General features: G+C 36.7%; 1 protein-coding gene across 1 annotated transcript in view; it reads right to left on the bottom strand.

The window, feature by feature from the left end:
- The window catches only part of LOC140154430 (uncharacterized), a 31,407-nt gene that overhangs the window by 6,042 nt on the left and 2,509 nt on the right, over positions 1-22,856 (bottom strand). The gene's annotated exons all lie outside the window — the stretch shown is intronic.

Raw genomic sequence — 22,856 nt, 5'->3', positions numbered from 1 at the left:
ATATTTAATTTACTGCAACAATGCGTAACTTGATTAAAAAATCAACTGGTATGTAATAACATTCTTGAATTTTCAAGGTGATAACATTTAGGCTAAAATGATTTGGTTAGACATCAAGATATAGGACGTGAAGCGGAAAGAATAATGAGAAAAACAGAGAAAATGGGGTTAAGAAGGAAACGACAAGAAGTAACAAAAGCCAAAGAAGATCAAGTGGAAAAAAATGATAACGATGACGACTCTTATGTACATTGCTACGATGCCATGGAATTGCTATGCTGGCAAAATACACGTACATGTATGTTGAAATGCAATGAATAAGTTTAATTAAAATGGTCAAAAAACTTATGCCGAGATATGTTGCATTTGATAACATACAACCAATCCTTAAACTCGACTTATAGAGTGATCGGTGATGTTTGGGTGAGTGATGGGGTATTCTATTGTTTGGATATAAAGTATAGTTCTAGGTTTGTTTATGGCAACGCAGGCGGTGAAGACGTAACTGAAAATTGGAAAATTAAGGATGGCGCTATAACTATTGAAGGCGACGGGCCCAGATGGGTGTGACGGTCGGGTAGAAATACTATTACTAGCTATGCCATATCCTTAGCCATGGGTCTCCTTTTGAAAAAAGAAAGAAAAAACCCACATAATTTAACAATTTTAAGCTGAAATCAAGTTTTTTCGAGCTCTGCGCGCAAAAGTTGGTATACTGCAACCCGATTACACCTATAAAATCTGTAAAAATGTGGGCATATCTTCACTATAGATATGAGTCCTTATATTTCGGCTAAATTGCCCTAAGAAATAGGTATGGCTACGGAAGCTTGAGCCAAACTTCACGCCAAAAATACAAATACCCCTTAACAATTGGGACGAAGTGAAAAAAAAACCCAGGATCATTCGGTAAAGGATTTGCTTAAATGTGGTCTAAAAAGGCGTCATTGGCTCAAAGCCAAAAGTAAATGTGGTCACTGGATGAAAAAGAGTTGAAAAAGAAAAGCGTCAACGGGACCGCACAAAAAAGAAATTCTGTTTCAAATTACGTTTTTGTTCTGTTTTGTTGAAAAACAGCTTCACCATAATTTTGTTTCCGCGCAGTATGCAGGCTTATTCAAAGTCATCTGTTCATCAATAAAAGTTATATAACGCCATCGCCTGCGAATAACAAACCGATGTTTTGCATCGTGATCGAACGCTATTTAACGTTGAGGGCAAAATCATCTTATTCTTCGCCGTAACATGTCAGTTGGCAGTATGGCACACCAGAGTGGACAAAACCGGGAAAGAACCCATTGAGAAAAAAAAAAGACATTGAGCACGAACAAACTGGCTGCAATTTTTTTTACTCGATGAGGTTTTTTTTTAATTCTCAGTTAGGTTTTTTTTACTCTCTCTCTGGATGTCGTTTTTTATCTGGTGCATCACTATGGCATGCCAAAATGGACAATTTATTCTCAATAAGGTTTTTTTTATTATTTCTCGATGATTTTTTACTCTCAATGAAGAGTTTTTTTTTCTTTCTCAATGTGTTTGTTTTCTCAGTGGAGTTTTTTTCTATTTCTCAATGTGTCTTTTTTTTTCGGTAGATTTTTTTCCACAATGTGTTTTTTTTTTTTTCTCGGTGGAGTTTTATTCTTTCTGAATGTGTTTTTTTTTCTCAGTGCGTTTTTCGCAGTTTTTTTTTCGAGGTCTTGTCCACTCTGGCTATATGGCAGCGATTTTCATCAAACGTTACACAGATGCAAATAAGCCTTACAGACCCACATCCTCTTTCCCAAATCAGAATTCGTCAGTTTAAACAATTCTATTTACCGTTATTCTTCTGTCCTGCTTAAACCTCTCAACTGCAGTACATGTACGCATTAAATTTTAATTTCTCGATTGTATAACAATTTAGCCAACAAATTTAACCAAGCAATCGAATGAACGATTTAGTCTCCAACAAACTAAATCTATAAATCAGCCGAATGAACTGATTGTCCCCTGGACATAAGAAAATTCACGCTTTCTTATGGTAGCCGATAAACAAAGGAAATCAGATTACTGAAACTGAATGTATGTATTGTTTATATGCAATAGAAAAACGTAAAAAGGCCCATTGTAGCTTCGCCTTGTTAATGCCCTACCTTGAAATGTCCTTTAAACACTTGATTTACTGAAATTTGGTCCGATTTATTTAAAAATGGGCGTCATGAATGTGAATTACGTCATGTGGTCATTGGATGAGAGGAAGTTGGAAAAAAGGTTGTGTGTCTCTCCGTATGAGGACTGATTCGTAGTCATCTGGACATCAATAATAACTACCGCCATCGCCTGTGAACATGAACAAGGGAGGAATTTTTTTCTCATCGATAAACGTTGAGGGCAACATGCATGATCTCTCTTTGCCAGACGCATTTTCCTGGCCGTGGGTTCTTTCTAATGTTACAAAATTGCAAATAACCACTTTAATAACTCTGTCAGCCTACCTATATCTTCTGTCGCTATTCGAGGGGCGTAAACATCTTAAGGAGGTACTACACCCCTGCCCAATTTATATTATATGGGCAAGGACTACAACTACTGCACTGGAAATTTTATTTCAACACAGACAACAGTAAAAAATGAGGGAAAACCTATATTTGATCAATAAATCAATAACTACTTGCCCTGAGTTGCTAAATTTCCAGCGAAGTAGTTGTAGTCCTTGCCCCTATAATATACATATCTTACTTGCCACCAATGCGCTATAATTTTTGAGAAAAATGCAAAATAGGCAAAAAATTGGCTAGGGGTGCAGTACCCCCTTAACTGCAGTATATTGTTTGTTTGTTTACACGCTAATCCATGGGAAATCTATGGACCGTTCCAAGCTCATACTAATGCACAGGCCTGGATAGCCAGTGTAGGCTAATAACAATGCATGCTGGCTCAAATATATTTAGCTTTATACCGTATGTAAAGTTGCATTGCTCTATGAAAAAACAGCCAATTTCACTCCCAGCTGGACAAGCCCACCCCAATGATAAACCACAGTAGACAATCCAAAAAATAGAAAATTGTTATATAATAATGTTATTATGGAATCTGCTGGCACACTTTTCACACCATGTTGATAGCTCTATAATAGGGTATCAACAGGGGATAATTGGAGGGATTAGTTGTTTTGATACCCAGCAAACACAAAACGTTTTCGACATCATTCGCAAAAGGTTATAAAAGGTTGTCAGAAAACGTTTAAATGTCGGGTTATATAAAGGGTACATTAATGGTATAAAACGTTTAAATAACATTTGTTGGTAATCTACTGCACAGCAAACACAAATGTTTTACAGAAAACATTTAAATGTCGGGTTATATAAAGGGTATAAAAACGTTTTAATAACATTCCAAAAACATTTTTGAAAACTTGGTACAAATCATTCTAAACAGAATGTTATTTTGGGGTTGAAAAATATTTTGCAAAAAATGTTTGCCCAAAATGTTTACAATAACGTTTTTAAAATGTTTTCATGACCTTTATATAACCCGACATTTAAATGTTAAACGTTTTGTAAAAAACATTTTAAGAACATTTCTGTGTTTGCTGGGTGCAAATATTTTAACATAATATTATTTAAGTGTTGACAAAATATTTGGCCAAAAATTTTTGCAAAAATAGTTTACAATGACATTTCGAAAACATTTGAAAAATATTGTTGTAGTGTGTTTTCATACAAAACGTTTAAAACGATTTCATGACCTTTATATAACCCGACATTTTAATGTTATTAAAACGTTTTTACCTAAACCAAAACCCAAAATATAACTTATTTAAACGTTTTAAAAATGTTTTTGTGTTTGCTGGGTAATTATTCCTTTTTTGTAGAGCAACTAGAGTATTGATTTATGCTTTTCTTAGCTATAACCAATCAAAGGACATAATTTGCCTCCAATAAATCAACACGAAATAACCAGCTGATATGACTCTCAGCTTGACAAAAGAAGAATGCGCGCTTTGTGATAACCGATAAACATGTCGAACAAGGTATCGCAAGGTATAACAGGAAATTATACAACTGGAACTAAAAGTATTGTTTATGCAAAAGCAAAAACATAGTAAGACCTATTGTATCTTCGCCTTCCTTTCATTGAACTATAGGTATTGGTCGCCTTCCTTTCCATGCCCTCCGTTGAAACATCTTTTAATTTAACACTCATTCTCGTTCATATAGACCTATACATGGTGGCAGATATAGATACACTTGGTACTCACTTATACTAGTAGTTGCTTTTGTACTGTTACATCTGACCCCCTGGGACGTTCAAGTTGTCAAGATGATACAGGTTAATGTAACAAACCCATGTTCAGGCTTCTCCCATTTCCAAAAGAGGGAGTACTGACTAACCCCATTTCATTTAAAATGCTAAGAAATTTCAGCATCAAAAGCCGATAAATTCGACTAAATCAATGCAATTAAGTTTCCTTGCGTCAAACTTAATACATTTTATAGGTTACATTATACGAAAGCATAAGAAACTAGAAGCGTAGAATCTGTGAACATTCATTGATTGAAACCCAAATTCCAGTTAGTGATGCTTCAACGCAGACATAAGAAACTCACAGTTTGTACCAAACCTCCGGAAGAATTTGTGATGAGGCTTTTTAGCTCGTTTATTGGAATGCAATTTAATGCTGACGAGTAAAACTACCGTAACATAAAAAAAAACAGGGCTGGAAAATTGCGTATCTTGTAATATAGGAATAATCTAGGCTAAATGATGCATTATTATAAATACATAAGATGGTCATTACTGCCTGAGGATGGTAACTGTTAGTTACCGAAAATATTAGCAGGTAAATATTTATTTATTTGCCTTCAGTTTCCGTTGAAAGTTTTAAAATTTTCTTGGTTATTTTAACTACCGGAACGTATGAGCCTACAAAGCCGTATACGAGAGAATTTTGGCAAGGATTGCCTTGATTTGGCCCGTAAATTTGAATCGACTTCGAGGAAGATCGCCAGGTTTAGAAATCACCTGCGTTTCAATCTGACTTGTTATAATACGGGAATCACACCCAAGAGTATACACATCAAACCACCCATAAAAGGATATCGTGCATAGAACATTATTCGCAAAGCGGAGAAGGGATTTTTGATGAGCGAATCCGACAAAATAATGCTACCATTCGTTTTTTAACATCGCAAAAGGAAAACATTAGATCGCAGGAATTGGTGACCTTTACGGAAAGTGCACAGCTCGCCGAACACGAGCGTGTGAAAACCCGCCAGCTTGGTAAATATCAGGTGTTAAAACACGAGCTGAGGAGGATAAACAACGTGCTAGGTACGTGAATGGTACCAGGAATAATTCTGCCGCTGAGGATAATGACAAATGGGTGGTAAATTTGTCATCGCGGGATCTATCGGACAAAAAAACATCTGTTCTGAGTAAGGGATTGAACTTCGCGGTTACACCGACCGAATTACCGGTAGAGGAATTCGTCACCCAAACCGAAGTCGCTTGTGAGTATCTTGAGGAAGGTAAAGCCCAGGAATTACGTGCTAAGGTTGCCAATACATTCAAAAACTCGCGCACCCCGCAGTGTAACATCTCCCGGGAGGAACGGTTAGCTCTAAAAGAACCTAGAAATGATGACAGTATTCTTACCGGCTGACAAGGGTCGCAGTACCGTGCTGTTAGATCGTGACACGTACAAAGAGAGTTGAAAGGTATCCTGAAAGATCTTAAGGGTGAAGGTGCTATTGATCAATCGTTATATTATAAGCTTTCTCCCACTGCTTGTGACAAACCCAAGTTGTATGGTCTACCTAAAATCCACAAAAAGGATGCCCCGCTTAGACCTATTGTGTCTAGCATCGACTCAGTGACCCATGACATTACTCGGTTCGTAGCGGACATTATTTCACCTCTTGTCGGCAAGTCGGAACACCATGTTCAGAATACTCAAGATTTTGTTGATCTAGTCAAGGACTTGCATGTTGATGAAGATGAGTCGCTGGTTTCCTACGATGTTTCAGCGCTGTTTACCAGCATCCCGATTGATAGCGCTATAGTTGCCATCAAACGCGCTCTCGAGGAGGACGACACTTGGAAAAAGCGGACTTATTTGAACATTGATCAAGTTCTCAGACTGCTTGAATTCTGCCTCTCCACAACTTACTTTGTGTTCGACGACCAATTTTACAAGCAATGTCATGGCGCGGCAATGGGTTTAGCTTGCTCGCCCTTGGTTGCGAACCTATTCATGGAACGTTATGAGAAGGAAGCTTTAAAATCCGCTCCTTGCCCACCGAAAATTTGGCTTCGTTACGTCGACGATACTTTCGTGGTGTTAAAGACTGATAAAATTCAGGAGTTCGTTCACTGATCACATCAACAACGTAGACACTGACATCAAATTCACCATCGAACCTGAGAACAATAAACAACTTCCGTTCTTAGATACTCTTATCACACGACGGTAACTTGAAGGTACAAGTATACCGCAAACCCACGCATACGGACCAGTATTTGCACTTTGAAAGCCACCATCCACTTATATCGTAACCGAGAAGGAGGATCGCGATCAGGAACTTTCGCATATAAAGGGTGCGCTTCCCAAATGTGGATACGAGAACTGGACTTTTTCTAAAGCTACTCAGAAAAAGAAACCAAAAACCAACAACACTGCAGTCACATCTGGTTCTGGCTTTAAAAGAAAGCCGCGTCTCACTCTTCTCCCGTATGTGAAATGAGTTTCAGAGAAACTCACGCACATTTTTGGCACCTACAACGTTCAGACCGCTTTTAAACCGCTCAGTACTCTCCGTCAACAGCTTGTTGCTCCGAAGGACAAGTCCAAGATTGTAGATCAATCAGGTGTGGTGTACCGTATTCCGTGTTCGGACTGCGAGAGTGTGTACATCGGCGAGACTGCACGGACTTTGGGTGATCGTCTGAAAGAACACACGTCACAAAGCAAAAGTGCGGTCAAAAGTTCTGCTGTCGCAGAATATCTTAAGAACACTGGTCACAAATTGGACTCCCCCAATATCAAGATTGTCAAGAAGGAAAGCAAGTTCCTAAATCGAAAGATAAAGGAGTCCATAGCCATCAGACAGGAAAAACAAGTCAAGCTCAAGAGAGACGGGGGCCGGGATCTTCCAAGGATTTACGACTGTCTTCTAGAAACACCAAAATCATCCAAGTGCGAAGAAGACAGTCAGCCAGTCATCACTGCCTGAGGATGGTAACTGTTAGTTACCGAAAATATTAGCAGGTTAATATTTATTTATTTGCCTTAAGTTTCCGTTGAACGTTTTAAAATTTTCTTGGTTAAATACATAAGAGTTTAAATACAAGAAATAGAATAATACGCGCATATTAACAATGTTGTAAAGATAGGTCAAACGAGATTTACATTGGTCACATGAATGACACAATAATATATTCGTGTTCAGTTATTTTATATTTTCAGACGATTGATACGGGTTTCTTATTCTATAAATTAAATCATCTTTGCTATTTCAATTGATGTTTATATAGGAAAGGTTGTCAAGAAAGCCAGTAATTGCATTTATATTTCCGTAGGTCTTGCGGTTCATGAGTTAAGACAATAATATGATATTTCATGAGTTGTCACATTTTTTGACCATCTCATCCTTCTTGTTTGAATCTTTATTCACTATTAATGTCTTTGTACCAGCACGTATGTCATTAGTAATGACATCAACGAGTCTGTTGGCCCTTTGATGATCATCTTCAAGAACGTTCATTCAATCCTTGACCTCGAAGGATCATTTAGCTGCTGTTGAATATCATCGCCGTTCACAGAAACAACTGTTCATTGATAAATTTTATTTGCTTTTCTCACCTTCAACGGGCACAAATTTCATGGTGACCCTGTATTCACTTACGGTAGTACTTGTGAATTCAAGGAGGTAGGTTTTCTTTGCAGGGTGCCCCGTCCATATACAATGATTCAAAAATCGACCATTTCTGCAGTAATGTTCTGAAGGAACAGTTTTGCAAATGAAAACAAATTCATTACCCTGCGACAAGGTACCTTGTTCTGCGAGCTTATTGACCGTCCTTCGTATAAATCGTGTATTTTATAAAACATAACACGTTTTATGATTTTGTTTTTCATTTTTTATATGCTATTCATTTCTATCATTTTTCGCTTGCTATGCAAACTGGACTAGTTCTATAGTTCAGAATAAAACAAACTATTGTGGGCCAATATAAATTTTGTGTTGTTAACCTTATCACATCTTCTGTCCAGTTTAATAAACATTTCAACTGCAGTATATTGTTTGTTTGTTTGTTTACCCAGGTTGGTCCGTGAGGGACACATGCTATGGGAAATCCAAGGACCGTTCCAAGCACATACTTACAAGGATTCTCGAGTACTAATATACTATAGGATAAGCCACTCGTTTGCGCAAATGAAGTCAGTCACACACCCAATGCACGATCATGCATGTGATGGCATAGCTGTGTAGGAGTGTATTTTCTGTGGAAGAGTTGATGCATGTTTACGTCATCGTTTCAAAAAAAATTAAATGGCGAAAAACGGCGAACAATTGGTCGTTTCTTTCCATTACTATCATATTGTGAAAAACCAAGTAGCTAAGGAGTTACCTCAATATGCTAGGAAAATATTATAACCGATGACCCCATGATGAGACTGGCTATATAAGCTGTATTTTTGCCGGAAAGGGTCCGACTTCCTCGACAGTCGTTCAAGATTGAGGAGATTTTAGCCTGACGATGTTAGACTTGATCAAGACGGACTGTCGTTTGTACCGTAGCGGTCTAAATGTGCATATTTCATACATAAAATTAGCTCGAAATTCAATAAAACAAGTAAAATATGGACCTAATGTTCTCTCTACTAACATAAAATTTGATGAAAGGGTATTTCTTTTTAAAACAAATAAACATACGTTCAAATTGCGTTACAATCGTACCTGTACTTGCCGGTCTGGAACTAAGACTATTGTAGCACTTGGATTCCCCAACAACCGTCAATCAAATACAGGATAAGTCCTTATGACCAATAAAGCAGTAACGCGCATCATAGCCGTTCACAAGTACGTAAGTTTTAGGCTTAGCACTTGGATGCATAGCAACCGGCATAGCAACCGTCACTCAAACTGCCGGCGAAGTGACTTCACTTTTTATACAGGGATTGAATACGAGTGTCACGGCCCTGATACTAATACACAAGCCTGGATAGCCAGTGTAGGCTAATAAAAATGCATGGCCCAGATATAGCTTTATATGTACGTATGGATTTATGTTTCTCTTAGCTATAACCAATCAAAGGACATAATTTGCCCTCAATAAATCAACACGAATTAACAGACTAATCTAACTCTCAGCTTGACAAAAGAAGAATGCCGCACTTTGCGCTAACCGATAAACATGTCAATCAAATATCGGAAGGTATAACAAGAAATTGGACAACTGAAACTGAAAGTATTATTATGCAAAAACAAAAACATAAGGAGACCCATTGTATCTTCGCCGTTCTTTGCATATATGTACAGTAGGTATTGTTCGTCTTCCTTTCCATGCGCCCTGCGTTGAAACATCTTTGACACTCGTTCTGTCGTCCATACAGACCTATACATGGTGGCATATATACATGCAGATGCACTTGGTAGTTGCTTTCGTCCTGTTAGGTAATTACATCTGACCCCCTGGAACTTTCAAGTTGTCACGATAATACAGATTAATTGTCACGGTAAGGCCCGGTGTAAATAAACAAATCCTATTTCAGGCTTCTCCCATTTCCAAAACAGGAAGTTCTAACTAACCCCATTTCATTTAAAATGTTAAGAAATTTCAGCATCAAAAGCCGATAAATTCGACTAATGAATCAATGCAATTAAGTTTCCTTACGTCAAACCTAATACATTATATAGGCTACATTATACGAAAGCATAAGAAACTAGAAGCGTCGAATCTGTGAACATTCATTGATTGAAACCCAAATTCCAGTTAGTGATGCTTCAACGCAGACATAAGAAACTCACAGTTTGTACCAAACCTCCGGAAGAATTTGGCATGAGGCTTTTTAGCTCGTTTATTGGCGTTTAGTGGAACTTAATAAATTTTTAGTAAAACTACCATGAAAAAACAGGGCTGGAAATTGCGTATCTTGCAATTATAGGAATAATCTAGGCTAAATGATGCACATATTATAAAAAACATAAGAATTTGAAAAATAGGGCTGGAAATTTGCAATATAGAAATAATCTAGGCTAAATGATGCATTATTATAAATACATAAGAGTTTTTAAACTACAAGCAATAGAATAATATGCACATGTTAACAATGTTGTAAAGATAGGTCAAACGAGATTTACATTGGTCAAATGAATGACAAATGAATGACACGATAATATATTCGTGTTCAGTTATTTTATATTTTCAGACGGTTTTTTATATTCTATAAATTAAATCATCTTTGCTATTTCAATTGATATTATAGGAAAGTTAGTCAAGTAAGCCAGTAATTGCATTCATATTTGATATTTCCGTGGGTCTTAGGTTTCATGAGGTAAAGCCAGTCGTTGAGTTGTCATATTTTTTTTACTATCTCATCCTTCCTTGTTTAAATCTTCATTCATTATTAATGTCTTCGTACCAGCACATTAGTAATGACGTCAGCGAGTCTGTTGGCCCTTGGACGATCTTCAAGAACGTTCGTTTAATCTTTGACCTCGAAGGACCATTTTGCTGCTGTTGAATATCATACCATTCACAGAAGCAACTGTTCATTGATAACTTTCATTTGCGTTTTCACCTTCAACGGGAACAAATTTCATATTGACCCTGTATTCACTTAAGGTAGTACTTGTGAATTAAAGGAGGCTTCCTTTGCTGGGTGTCCTGTCCATATATATACAATGATTCAACAATTGACTTTTTCCAAATGAAAACAAATTCATTGCCCTGCGACAAGGTAATATAAAAACATAATGCAAAGATGAATGAACTTTGCAATTTTTACTTTTATGATTTTTGTAAAAATGTTCACATGCTCTATCCATTTTTCACGTAATATTTATTTCTTTTCAATTTTACATACTATTCATTTTATTCTTTACTTTCATTACATAATAGTCATTCCTTTTCATTTTTGTCGATTTAGCCAACACGATCTAACTTAGTCGCAGGTAGAAAACCATTATGTAATAATGTGTGTGATGTGGGTGTGTGTCTGTGGTGACTTTCCGTGTATTGAGATTCGTATTTTTTCTGTCGGAAAAAAAAAATCCACTTAAAATATAGGCCTTATACGCTTCTAATAAAAATGAATCGCAAGAATATGGTAGGGTAGGTACAGAAAGCAACAAAACACATAATTCACATCTTAAAAACTGCAACATAACATTCAAATAATTAATGATGTATGAAACGTTTGAAACACACCTGCAAGTATTAATGATACAAGTTGTCTATGAAGATAGCCCATTTCTCACATTTTGTTCATTATTCACTAATGTTAGTAATTAATTTAATTCTTTCTTCTTAGGTTGATGTGTTTTTACAGCACTTTTAAAGTCGACAATTGACTCCTACGTCAGCGAAGGGTAAAAAAACCAATTGTGAGTACGGGATGGAATTCAGTACAACCTGTGGTAAATATAAAATCTGCAATTTTATTTCATTATGACACACATGCAAACATACTATTAGAGAAATTGCGATTTCCAAACGCCTTGATCTTACGCCCGCACATCAATTTACGATCATTCCTCGTTCGTATGATACGTACGTTGAGAAATCGCAAGTTCTTTGTAAAAGGGCCGGTATGCAGTGCTGAACACTGCGATATGTTTGTGTTTCTTTTCTTCTTTGAGGACGTATCCTTTACTTAATTTACGGACTCCATGGAATTAAAATATACTATATTAAAAAAAGCCCCAATCCTATTGACCTGTTTTTTTTTACATAATTCAAGGTTGTGTGAAAAATACCTATTTGTTATAGGGTTCATATGCTACATATAAAATGTTATGTATTTTTTTACATAATTTGTGTAAAATATTACATAACAATTATGTAGTAAAATACCTAATAGCTGAGGTAAAAAATCCACATAAAAGCTATGTAAATATTTTACCTAATATGTATGTATTTTTTTACTTATCTGCTATGTTTTTTTTTACATAATTCATGGTTATGTAAAAAATACCTATTTGTTTTGGAGTTCTATACGTACATCGAAGTTGTGTAAAATTTTACACAATTTGTGTATTTTTTTCTGTGAGTGTATATATATATATAATAGTTGGTAAATATTACCTTTAATTAAAAGCATCAATGGGAATTTAATTTGATCAAAATATACTGTAATACTGCAATAATAAAATGTTCACTTAATTGTTAAAAAAGGTCGTTTATTCAGGAAACGAAACCGAGAAATCAACCCAACCAAAATAAGCAAGTCTTGTGATCAACCGGGTTGGTTGTGCATCATCGTTTGGTATTTGTAAATAAATGATGCCTAAACTAACGCATAATTGATGTAAATGTAGCTCAAGTCATACTGCAATCATCAATAATATTACATGAACATTTTACATCTCATTACTAATGTATTTAACCTAGCAACGAACATGACGAAGAGATTTGAAACCTTTAGTTTTTTTATATTTAGGTAAGTTAGTCAATAAACAGGAACTGGTACTGCAAAGATTTTAATACAAAAATCGTTCTCATTTTGATCCTTTTTCCACTACTTACCATTGTACAGGGTGTACCAAATGTCTCGATACCATCTTGAACCGTCATAACTTTCCATAGGATTGGCTGGGGGTAATCAAAAGGCATATTTGGAAAGAATCAATCCTTGCAATTATTTGAATATCAAACATGATATATTTTCTTTCCTTAATAAGACATAAATGACTAATGAACATTTTTTTGTTGAGAATTATGAAATCGATTTTTTTAGACTTCGCTCTTACCTTCTTTACGAGTAAAACTTTGACGAATAACCCATTCTTATTCTGTTATGATATGGTTGAAGATGATAGATTTAATCAGAGCTACGGTACTCCTGACGAAAGCTTGACAGTTCTAAACTTGTCCGACGACGAACCCGTAAAAACCCACTAATTGTTATGATAGATTTAAATCGTTTCTTCATAGAAGATCCAATCTCACAATGGTTATATTCAAATAGTAGTTTCAACCCTGACACTGAGGATAAAGCACCAACTGAAGATCAAATGTGAGAAATAATACATAGAATATGTCTTTGGAACAAAATTGAAAACAACTGGTTGTTTTTCTTGGGTTTGCAGTTACAATAAGAAGAACGACATTTATGTTATAAGTTGACTTACCCGTCTTTTATCATCCTCTGCGAATTATTAAAAGTAATATCCTTACAGTCCTGATACAGGAGTTTTGTGACAGAAAGAGCAGAGAATTCAAGAATGGAACATTACGCAACTTCAGAAGATAGCTTTTACTGGCTTGATTTCTGAATAAAATCGATTGCAATTGAATTGAATGGGGACATTGGTCCTAGAAGTGAGTGGAGGTAGTGAATACTCATACTTAGGTTGCTGTAAACTTATTGTATGGTTGTGTGTGTAATATTTATAGGTTAAGGGGTACTACACCCATTGATTTTTTTTGCATTTTTTTGCATTTTGTGAAGAAATTACAAAAAAAAAATTGGACAAAGTGGTATGCAAAATGAAGGGGCAAATCTTCTCGTTTTATTGGTGGCATCGGTATCAATGTAGCTTACATGCTTTTGAAGATAGAAGCCAAAAGGAGGTACATCACTGATGATTTAAATTCACTTCATTTTGGAAAGCTTACTATCAACGGATTTCGTTAAAATTTTGAATATGTGTTGCTAACACATTAGGAAAATAATGTTGATATGTAAAATGGGAATAAGTGGTCCCTGATTTCTTTTATGACTTCATCAACTTGGTGCTCCACAACTATCAAAAAACGAACCGGTTAAAATGCTTCTATTTTCAATGTCGAGCTATATTTTGTATTTTGAACTTGCAACACTATGTCACTGAAACTTAATTAAGCCATAGGTAACAGGTTACCACAACCACACTACAGCAATGTTGAAAAAGATTGTATTTTTTGTCACCTATACCACCATATTAGGTAGTTTTCCGTAAGCTTCATTTTTGTGATTTTGGTAACTATTTTATATTTATTTGCCCAATCCAACTCAACTAGGCAATCTAAAGTGTACTCACCATTTACATCCCAAGGTATTTTAGTATATCCACCTCACACATTTCCATTATATATCCAGTAACAGACAAAATATCAAAATTGATGCCTCATTATGACATGTATGATATCACAGACTATCACATGTATTCAAAATTGATGCCTGAATTTGACCTGAACCAATTGACCTATAACCTGACCTTTGATGACCTTATAGCCTTTTTTAATCTCTTTTCCTAACAACATATTATAGAAGATACATACATGGTGTAGTATTAAATTGTCTATGTTGTTACGAGTCGTACTTGACTCAAGGCCAAAATCACCTTTTACCCGAACTCACACGAATGCACAACACAAATACACTGTTTATTTAAGCTAACAAAATCTAAGTCTTTAATTGAAAACAGAGTATGATTGGTACATATAATAACAATATCGCATATACAATAAAATCACACAATGACAGTTTTACTCTATGACTACTTAACCAGCTGTCTTCTTGTTGGTGATCCTAGAGTACTTGCAATGTTCTGGACGACTGATGTAATATATCCTTATTCGCTTGTCCTGCGAAGTCCAGTGTACACTTGCGCTTATAAATCCTTGCGTATAAAATCCTCATACGAAAATGATGATGCTTTCGCCAATCTCCTTTGCGCTGTTATCTCCACAAATATATCTCCTTGCGCTGCTTTCTCCTCAAATATATCTCCTTGCGCTGCTTTCTCCAAAAATGGTGTTTCTTTCACCAATCACTCTTTTTCCAGGGAACCGGTTTCTTTAACACAGCTCCATTGTTTCTTGACAGATGCGTGGCCTTCACAAACCCAGCAAACTCCAGCAATTTGACAGAAGAACTTTTAATCCTTTGATGAGGAAGAGCACTTTTGTGTGCTCGCTGTCTTCTTCGTTGCTGTATTAAAATTAGCTCAATTATTGGCTATATAAACTGGTTAAAATGTACTTCTTTTTTGAAGCACGAAGACCATCACACACATGTGGAGTTTTCAATCTCCCATGGCATTCTGTAAAGTCCCAACAAAAGCCTCAAGCTTTTTATATCAGTACTCATGCAAAAAAACCCATCATCTATAAATAAACCATTACTTCAATCACATTTTCACAACATTGCTGCAATCTTGGGATTTCCCAAGATTAATTATACACATTCACATTACATCACTTCCTGGGGGGTTTTCCTGATGGTGCAACAATGAACTGGGGCTTTCCAAGTTCCAAACATAGATCTGACTTTGTTTACAATAATTTGGGGGAATTCCAAAATGACTTTCCACACCATTATCTTGCACGTACAAGGGGTTTCCCATCTCATGAAATACTTTCAGCTTGTAAACAAAGTTAAATAATTAAATTAAATCAAATTACTCAGGGCACATCACACCCTCCCCCTTAAAAGAAGAAAGTTCGAATGTAATGAAAACTTTCTTAAATGTTTTCTTCTTTTACATCAACTTCAACATATTATCAACTTTGAGTATTTAACTCATCATACCCAGTGACTACTTGTCACACAAGTTCCTTTTTAAAGGAATTTTTGTTTATTAGCCCTTCTTATGCAATTCTGGACAGGGCATCAGCCATTACATTGTCTTTTCCCTTAATATGTTTGATGTCCAGATTGTACTCTTGCAAGGTCAAACTCCACCTCACCAGTCTCTGGTTTTTGTTCTTCATCCTGTTGATGAAGGTGAGGGGATTGTGATCTGTGAAAACAAGCACAGGGTATACTGTGGTACCCAAATACACATCAAAATGTAGCAATGCTAATAGCAATGCTAGACACTCCTTCTCAATTGTGGAGTAATTTCTCTGGTGCTTGTTGAATTTCCTTGAAAAGTAACAAATGGGGTGATCTATTTGATCTTCACCCTCTTGCATCACAACACCTCCACAGCCTATGTCACTGGCATCAACAGTCAACTTGAACTGCTTCTGAAAATCAGGTGCAGTAAGTACTGGTGAACTCATGAGTATTGATTTGACTTTGTGAAAAGCATTTTCACACTGTTCTGACCACATGAATTTTGCATCTTTCTTCAACAAATCAGTCAAAGGACTTGCTATCTCTGAACAGTTTGGACAGAACTTTCTATAATAGCCAACCATTCCTAGAAATCTCATGAGTGCCTTCTTGTTTACAGGTGTGGGGTATTGCTCAATTGCTTCAACTTTGGCTTTGATAGGTTTCACCTGACCTTGACCTACAACATATCCCAAGTATGTGACTGTGGCATGGCAAAACTCACTTTTTACCTGATTGACTGTCAACTGTACTTCAGACAGCTTCTCAAACAATTGATGGAGTTGTTCCATGTGTTGTTCCCAAGTTTGACTGTAAACAATCAAATCATCTACATACGCTTCACATCCCTCTATGTCTGCCACAATTTGGTTCACCATTCTCTGAAATGTTGCTGGGGCGTTTTCAAACCGAATGGCATAACTTTGTACTGGTAAAGACCAAATGGTGTACAAAAAGCAGAAATCTCTTTGGCACGGTCTGTGAGTGGAACCTGCCAGTACCCTTTCAAAAGATCAAATTTGCTAACAAATTTTGCATTCCCAATTTTGTCTATGCAATCATCAATTCTTGGAATTGGGTACGAGTCTGTCTTTGAATGAACATTTGCAGCTCTCATGTCTGCGACCAATCGGTATGAACCATCAGGCTTGGGAACAAGTATACACGGTGAACTCCATTCACTACTACTTGGTTCTATGATATCATTGTCTAGCATGTAATTGATCTCATTTTTGAGATGTTCCATTTTCAATGGATTGACTCTATAAGGATGCTGCTTGATTGGTTTTGTATCACCAACATCTACATCATGAAACGCAGCATTTGTTCTACTTGGCGTATCAGGAAATATATTGTCACATTTGTGAATCAAATTTGCAATTTGACTTTGTTGATCTTGAGAAAGATGACCTAACTTTGAGTCCAAATTAGTGAGCACATCAGAATTGTTCAACTTTACATTATACTCCTTGTGCTCCAGCTCTTTATCCTGGTCAAATGTGACATCAGAATTGTCATCTTTACTCTTGTCTACATTGGCGATTTTGTCTACATCGGCATGTTTGTCTACATTATCAGCATGTTTTACTGTACACACAGGTTTTGGAATGCCACTGTCACTTCTTTCAACATACTCTTTGAGCATATTTATGTGGCATAACTGCCTGCTCTTGCGTCTACCAGGAGTCTTGATAATATAATCTACTTCACCCACTTTTGACTCTACCTCACATGGGCCATGATATCTGGCTTGTAATGGGTGTCCTGGAATTGGAAACAGTACTAGAACTTTGTCACCTGGTTTGAACACTCTCTCTTTGGCATGTTTATCATACCATTGTTTCATTTTGGCCTGACCCTGTTTCAAGTTTTCTTTGGCAATATCAGTTACTCTGTTAAGCCTATGCTTAAAATTGGAGACATAATCCAACAAATTACTATCTGATTTCTCATTGAGCCACTTTTCTTTCAACAACTTTAAGGGCCCGCGCACTGTGTGTCCAAACACTAACTCAAAAGGACTAAATCCTAAAGTTTCCTGAACAGCTTCCCTAGCAGCAAACAACAACAAGTGTACTCCCTCATCCCAGTCCCTCTGAAATTCCAAACAGTATGTCCTAATCATGTTTTTTAATGTTTGGTGGAACCTTTCTAGTGCACCTTGTGATTCTGGATGGTAAGCACTTGAGGTATACTGTTCTATACCTAATTGATACATGACCTGCTGAAATACTCCAGAAGTAAAGTTTGATCCTTGGTCTGACTGTATGGACTTGGGGAGCCCCACAAATGTGAAGAACTTGGTTAAAGCTTTCACTATTGTCACTGCTTTAATATTTCTCAAGGGTATGGCTTCAGGAAAGCGTGTTGACGCGCACATAATTGTCAGAAGGTATTGATTACCTGACTTAGTCTTTGGTACGCGACGCTCTTCCGATCTCACAAACGTGGAACCAGCCCAATGGTTCATCAAAGGCTGGAATTGGCTTTAATGGAGCAGGAGGTATTTTCTGATTTGGCTTCCCTACTACTTGGCATATGTGACATGTTTTGCAATATTCAGAAACATCTTTTTTGAGAGTGGGCCACCAGAAATGTCTCAGAATTCTTTCATGAGTTTTCTTAACACCCATATGCCCTGCCATTGGACTGTCATGTGCTATGTTAATTACTTCAGTGTGGTATACTTTTGGTACCACAATTTGGTGCAATACCTTCCACTCTTCATCGGCAGGTACATCAGGTGGGCGCCATTTTCTCATTAGCACACCATCTTGTTTGTAAAAACACACAGAATTTTGTTCTGCTTCTTCTAGGGTCAATGCCCTTTGATTGATCTCTTTGAGTTCTGGGTCATTTTGTTGCTCCAGAATCAGCTTGTCATGACTTAATGGGTCTTTCATGGTTTCCCCAATTTGTTCATGCTCAGAGGCTGCGTCCTCTTTAGGGGTATTTTTATCCCCAGGAGAAGGAAGTTTATCTTCTTTCTCATTCAACTTTGACACAAATGTGTCTTCCAAATTGTAGCCTAAGTCATCAATTTGGTTGTCCTCAATTGTTTCTAATGAGGCTCTCTTACTCATTGCCCGTGTCACTGCACATGCAGGAAATATCTCCTCTTCCTCACTATTATCATCCTGTATACAGGGCTTATCTGTGACTATTGGGTCAGGAAAAACCTTCCCCCCTGCCAGATCATTTCCTAGCAACATGGACACTCCCTTGACTGGCAATTCATGTCTAACTCCTATGGTTACAGGACCAGAAACCAAGTCAGATGTCAAGTTAATTTTGTGGAGAGGTACACTAATTATTTCCATTCCAATACCCTGGATCAAAGCATTACCTGCTGAACTATCCTCATTAAAGGGCAAAGTTCCTTCCAGAATCATAGACCGTGCACAACACGTATCTCGCACAATCTTAATGGGCTTTGGACTACCATTATCACCAAGTGATACCACTCCCTCTAACACAAATGGTTCAAATTCTTCACACACCTTGTCTGTCTCACTTCCCTTTGTGGGAATTCTTGTTTCTTGATTTGACTGACTTGTTTCTTTGACACAAGTGACACTGCACATCCTACAGTATTACTAGCAGTTTGCTGCTGTTTTTGTGCGTCTTGTCTGCCTTTTAAGAAATAACACTGGGTCATCGTATGCCCTGGTCTCTTACAATGAGTACAAGTTACTTTGGCTTTAAATTCAGTCCCAAATTTTGCTCTGTGACCTGAACTCCCTGGGGTCCCTCTACCACCAGCACTATGCTGTGAATTAGACTGAGGTTTCACTTCTTGTGTACCACCCTGATTTGCTCTAGGTTGATTATGGCTGAACCTGTTTGAATAACTTCTGTTATGACTAAATCTACTCGCATTCAATTTGTGAGTTAAGCCATAGTCGTCCGCCATTGTCGCCGCTTCGTTTAGCGTCTTAATTTTGCTAGCGCTTTCATCCAAATGGGTTTTAATGTCAACGTGGACACATTTCTTGAACTCTTCTATAAGAACTAATTGCTTAAGTTGGCCGAAATCATCTTTGACTTCTTTTGACCCAAGCCACCTGTCAAACATTTGTTCTTTTTTACTCTAGCAAATTCTACATGGGTTTGATCTGCTTGCTTTCTTGAATCTCTGAACTTTTGTCTGTATGCTTCAGGCACCAGTTCATAGGCCTTAAGGACTGCCTGTTTGACTTCTTCATAATCATTACACTTCTCTATTGGTAGAGCTGAGTAAGTTTCCTGGCCTTCCCACAAAACTACTTTGTAACAGTAGGGTCCAATGCTCTGGAGGCCATTTCAAATTTGTAGCTACCTTTTCAAAATGTTGAAAGTACTCGTCAACTTCTTTCTCTTTGAATTTAGGCACCAGCTTTACATACTTTGTAACATCAAACCCTGACTTTGAGGAGAAACTTGATGAATATTTGTCACCTAGCTTTGCCAACTTCTCTTGTTCAAACTTGTACTTTTCCTCAATTTCTCTTTCTTTCAAATGTGCTTCCAAATTGAGCTTTGCTTGCCTGTCCTTTTCTTCCATTTCTAGTTTTGCTAATTTTTCCTTTTCTTCCATTTCTAGTTTTTGTTTTTCAAGTTCCAATTTTGCTACCTTTTCCTTTTCTTCTGTTTCTAATTTTTGGTGCTCAAGCGCCATCTTTTCTTGGCGTGCTTTGTCTTCCATTGCTAGTTTTTGTTTTTCAATGTCTAGCCGTTCTTGTTTTTCTTTATTTTCATTCTCTAACTTGATCATTTCCAGTTTTTCTTTTTGGTCCATTTCTATTTTCTTTTGGTCCATTTCCATTTTCTTTTGGTCCATTTCCATTTTCCTCAATTCTAATTGAATTTCCAACTCTTTCAACTTACATGCTGAATCCCCACCAATTTCTACTTCAAGTTTCTCTTCCAAATAGGATTCATCAAAAATATCTTCCCCGACCAAAACATCAATCAAGGCATTTTTGATTATTTGCTTTCTTGTAGCTTGCTTAACTTTCAAGTCATAATGTTTGGCAAATGCTAATAAATCAGGCTTCTTCAACTTATCAAATTTCTCCCAATCTATAGTTTCAAGAAACTCTTCTGCTTTGAACTCTGCCATACTGTACTTTCACTTTCAAGACTCAGTATAATAATGTCAACTTTTTTACAGTGTATTTTCCCCGGACGCGAGCCCCCAATTTTTGTTACGAGTCGTACTTGACTCAAGGCCAAAATCACCTTTTACCCGAACTCACACGAATGCACAACACAAATACACTGTTTATTTAAGCTAACAAAATCTAAGTCTTTAATTGAAAACAGAGTATGATTGGTACATATAATAACAATATCGCATATACAATAAAATCACACAGTTTGACAGTTTTACTCTATGACTACTTAACCAGCTGTCTTCTTGTTGGTGATCCTAGAGTACTTGCAATGTTCTGGACGACTGATGTAATATATCCTTATTCGCTTGTCCTGCGAAGTCCAGTGTACACTTGCGCTTATAAATCCTTGCGTATAAAATCCTCATACGAAAATGATGATGCTTTCTCCAATCTCCTTTGCGCTGTTATCTCCACAAATATATCTCCTTGCGCTGCTTTCTCCTCAAATATATCTCCTTGCGCTGCTTTCTCCAAAAATGGTGTTTCTTTCACCAATCACTCTTTTTCCAGGGAACCGGTTTCTTTAACACAGCTCCACTGTTTCTTGACAGATGCGTGGCCTTCACAAACCCAGCAAACTCCAGCAATTTGACAGAAGAACTTTTAATCCTTTGATGAGGAAGAGCACTTTTGTGTGCTCGCTGTCTTCTTCGTTGCTGTATTAAAATTAGCTCAATTATTGGCTATATAAACTGGTTAAAATGTACTTCTTTTTTGAAGCACGAAGACCATCACACACATGTGGAGTTTTCAATCTCCCATGGCATTCTGTAAAGTCCCAACAAAAGCCTCAAGCTTTTTATATCAGTACTCAAAAAAAAACCCATCATCTATAAATAAACCATTACTTCAATCACATTTTCACAACATTGCTGCAATCTTGGGATTTCCCAAGATTAATTATACACATTCACATTACATCACTTCCTGGGGGGGATTTTCCTGATGGTGCAACAATGAACTGGGGCTTTCCAAGTTCCAAACATAGATCTGACTTTGTTTACAATAATTTGGGGGAATTCCAAAATGACTTTCCACACCATTATCTTGCACGTACAAGGGGGTTTCCCATCTCATGAAATACTTTCAGCTTGTAAACAAAGTTAAATAATTAAATTAAATCAAATTACTCAGGGCACATCACAATGTGGAAGAGATTATTTAGGCCTATTTAATTTATTCAGTGTTATAATCAGTGAGTATATTTCTATAGATAGTATAACAAAGGATTTAATGTATTCTATTCATGTATTCTGCTTGGACATGTTCAATAGAATAAATTATGGTTTGTTATGAAACACACATCTCAGTTACCAGGATACAGTAAACAAAAAAATATATAGGGCTAAAATGATTTTCTAAAATGGTTTAAAACCACTTTTTATGTAGAGATATTTTATAAGTTCAGGACATGAGATGATGAACATATTTATATACTTTATAAATTTGCAACAAAAAAAAGAAGATGGGTACTGATGAAAATCAGGGTATTAAATCGCCTTAATAAATGCGTATCACTTGTTGGGTGTAAAATTGTACAAAATAATACACGCGTACTGATATGTTGATGCGTCTAATGCACGAGCCCCGAAGGGCATCAACATCTCAGTACAAGTACATTATTTTGTACAATTTCTCGAGCAACAAGTGATACGCATTTATTGACCTATTTCATACACGACTAAAATCCCGCAATTTTTGCTATTTTTATAACAAAATTGTCATTAATAATGGTTGAACAAATTCATCAGGATCGGTAGAGTAAACTCATTAACCAAAGTTCTTGATATCTGATCCAGAAATTGCACTTACTTTGTGTACGTTTCAGCAACACTGTTGCCTTTGTCAACACTTGATGATGAGTGATTCCTACTGGCAACCGACGCTAGATGTATCTCCAGCGTAGGTCTTGGTGTTGCCAGTTGATTTTCCATCTGGGGATTTTCTTG

The sequence above is a fragment of the Amphiura filiformis genome, chromosome 6 (assembly GCF_039555335.1).
Source record: "Amphiura filiformis chromosome 6, Afil_fr2py, whole genome shotgun sequence".
Classification (NCBI taxonomy): domain Eukaryota; kingdom Metazoa; phylum Echinodermata; class Ophiuroidea; order Amphilepidida; family Amphiuridae; genus Amphiura; species Amphiura filiformis.
This window is presented reverse-complemented; position numbering and strand designations above follow the sequence as displayed.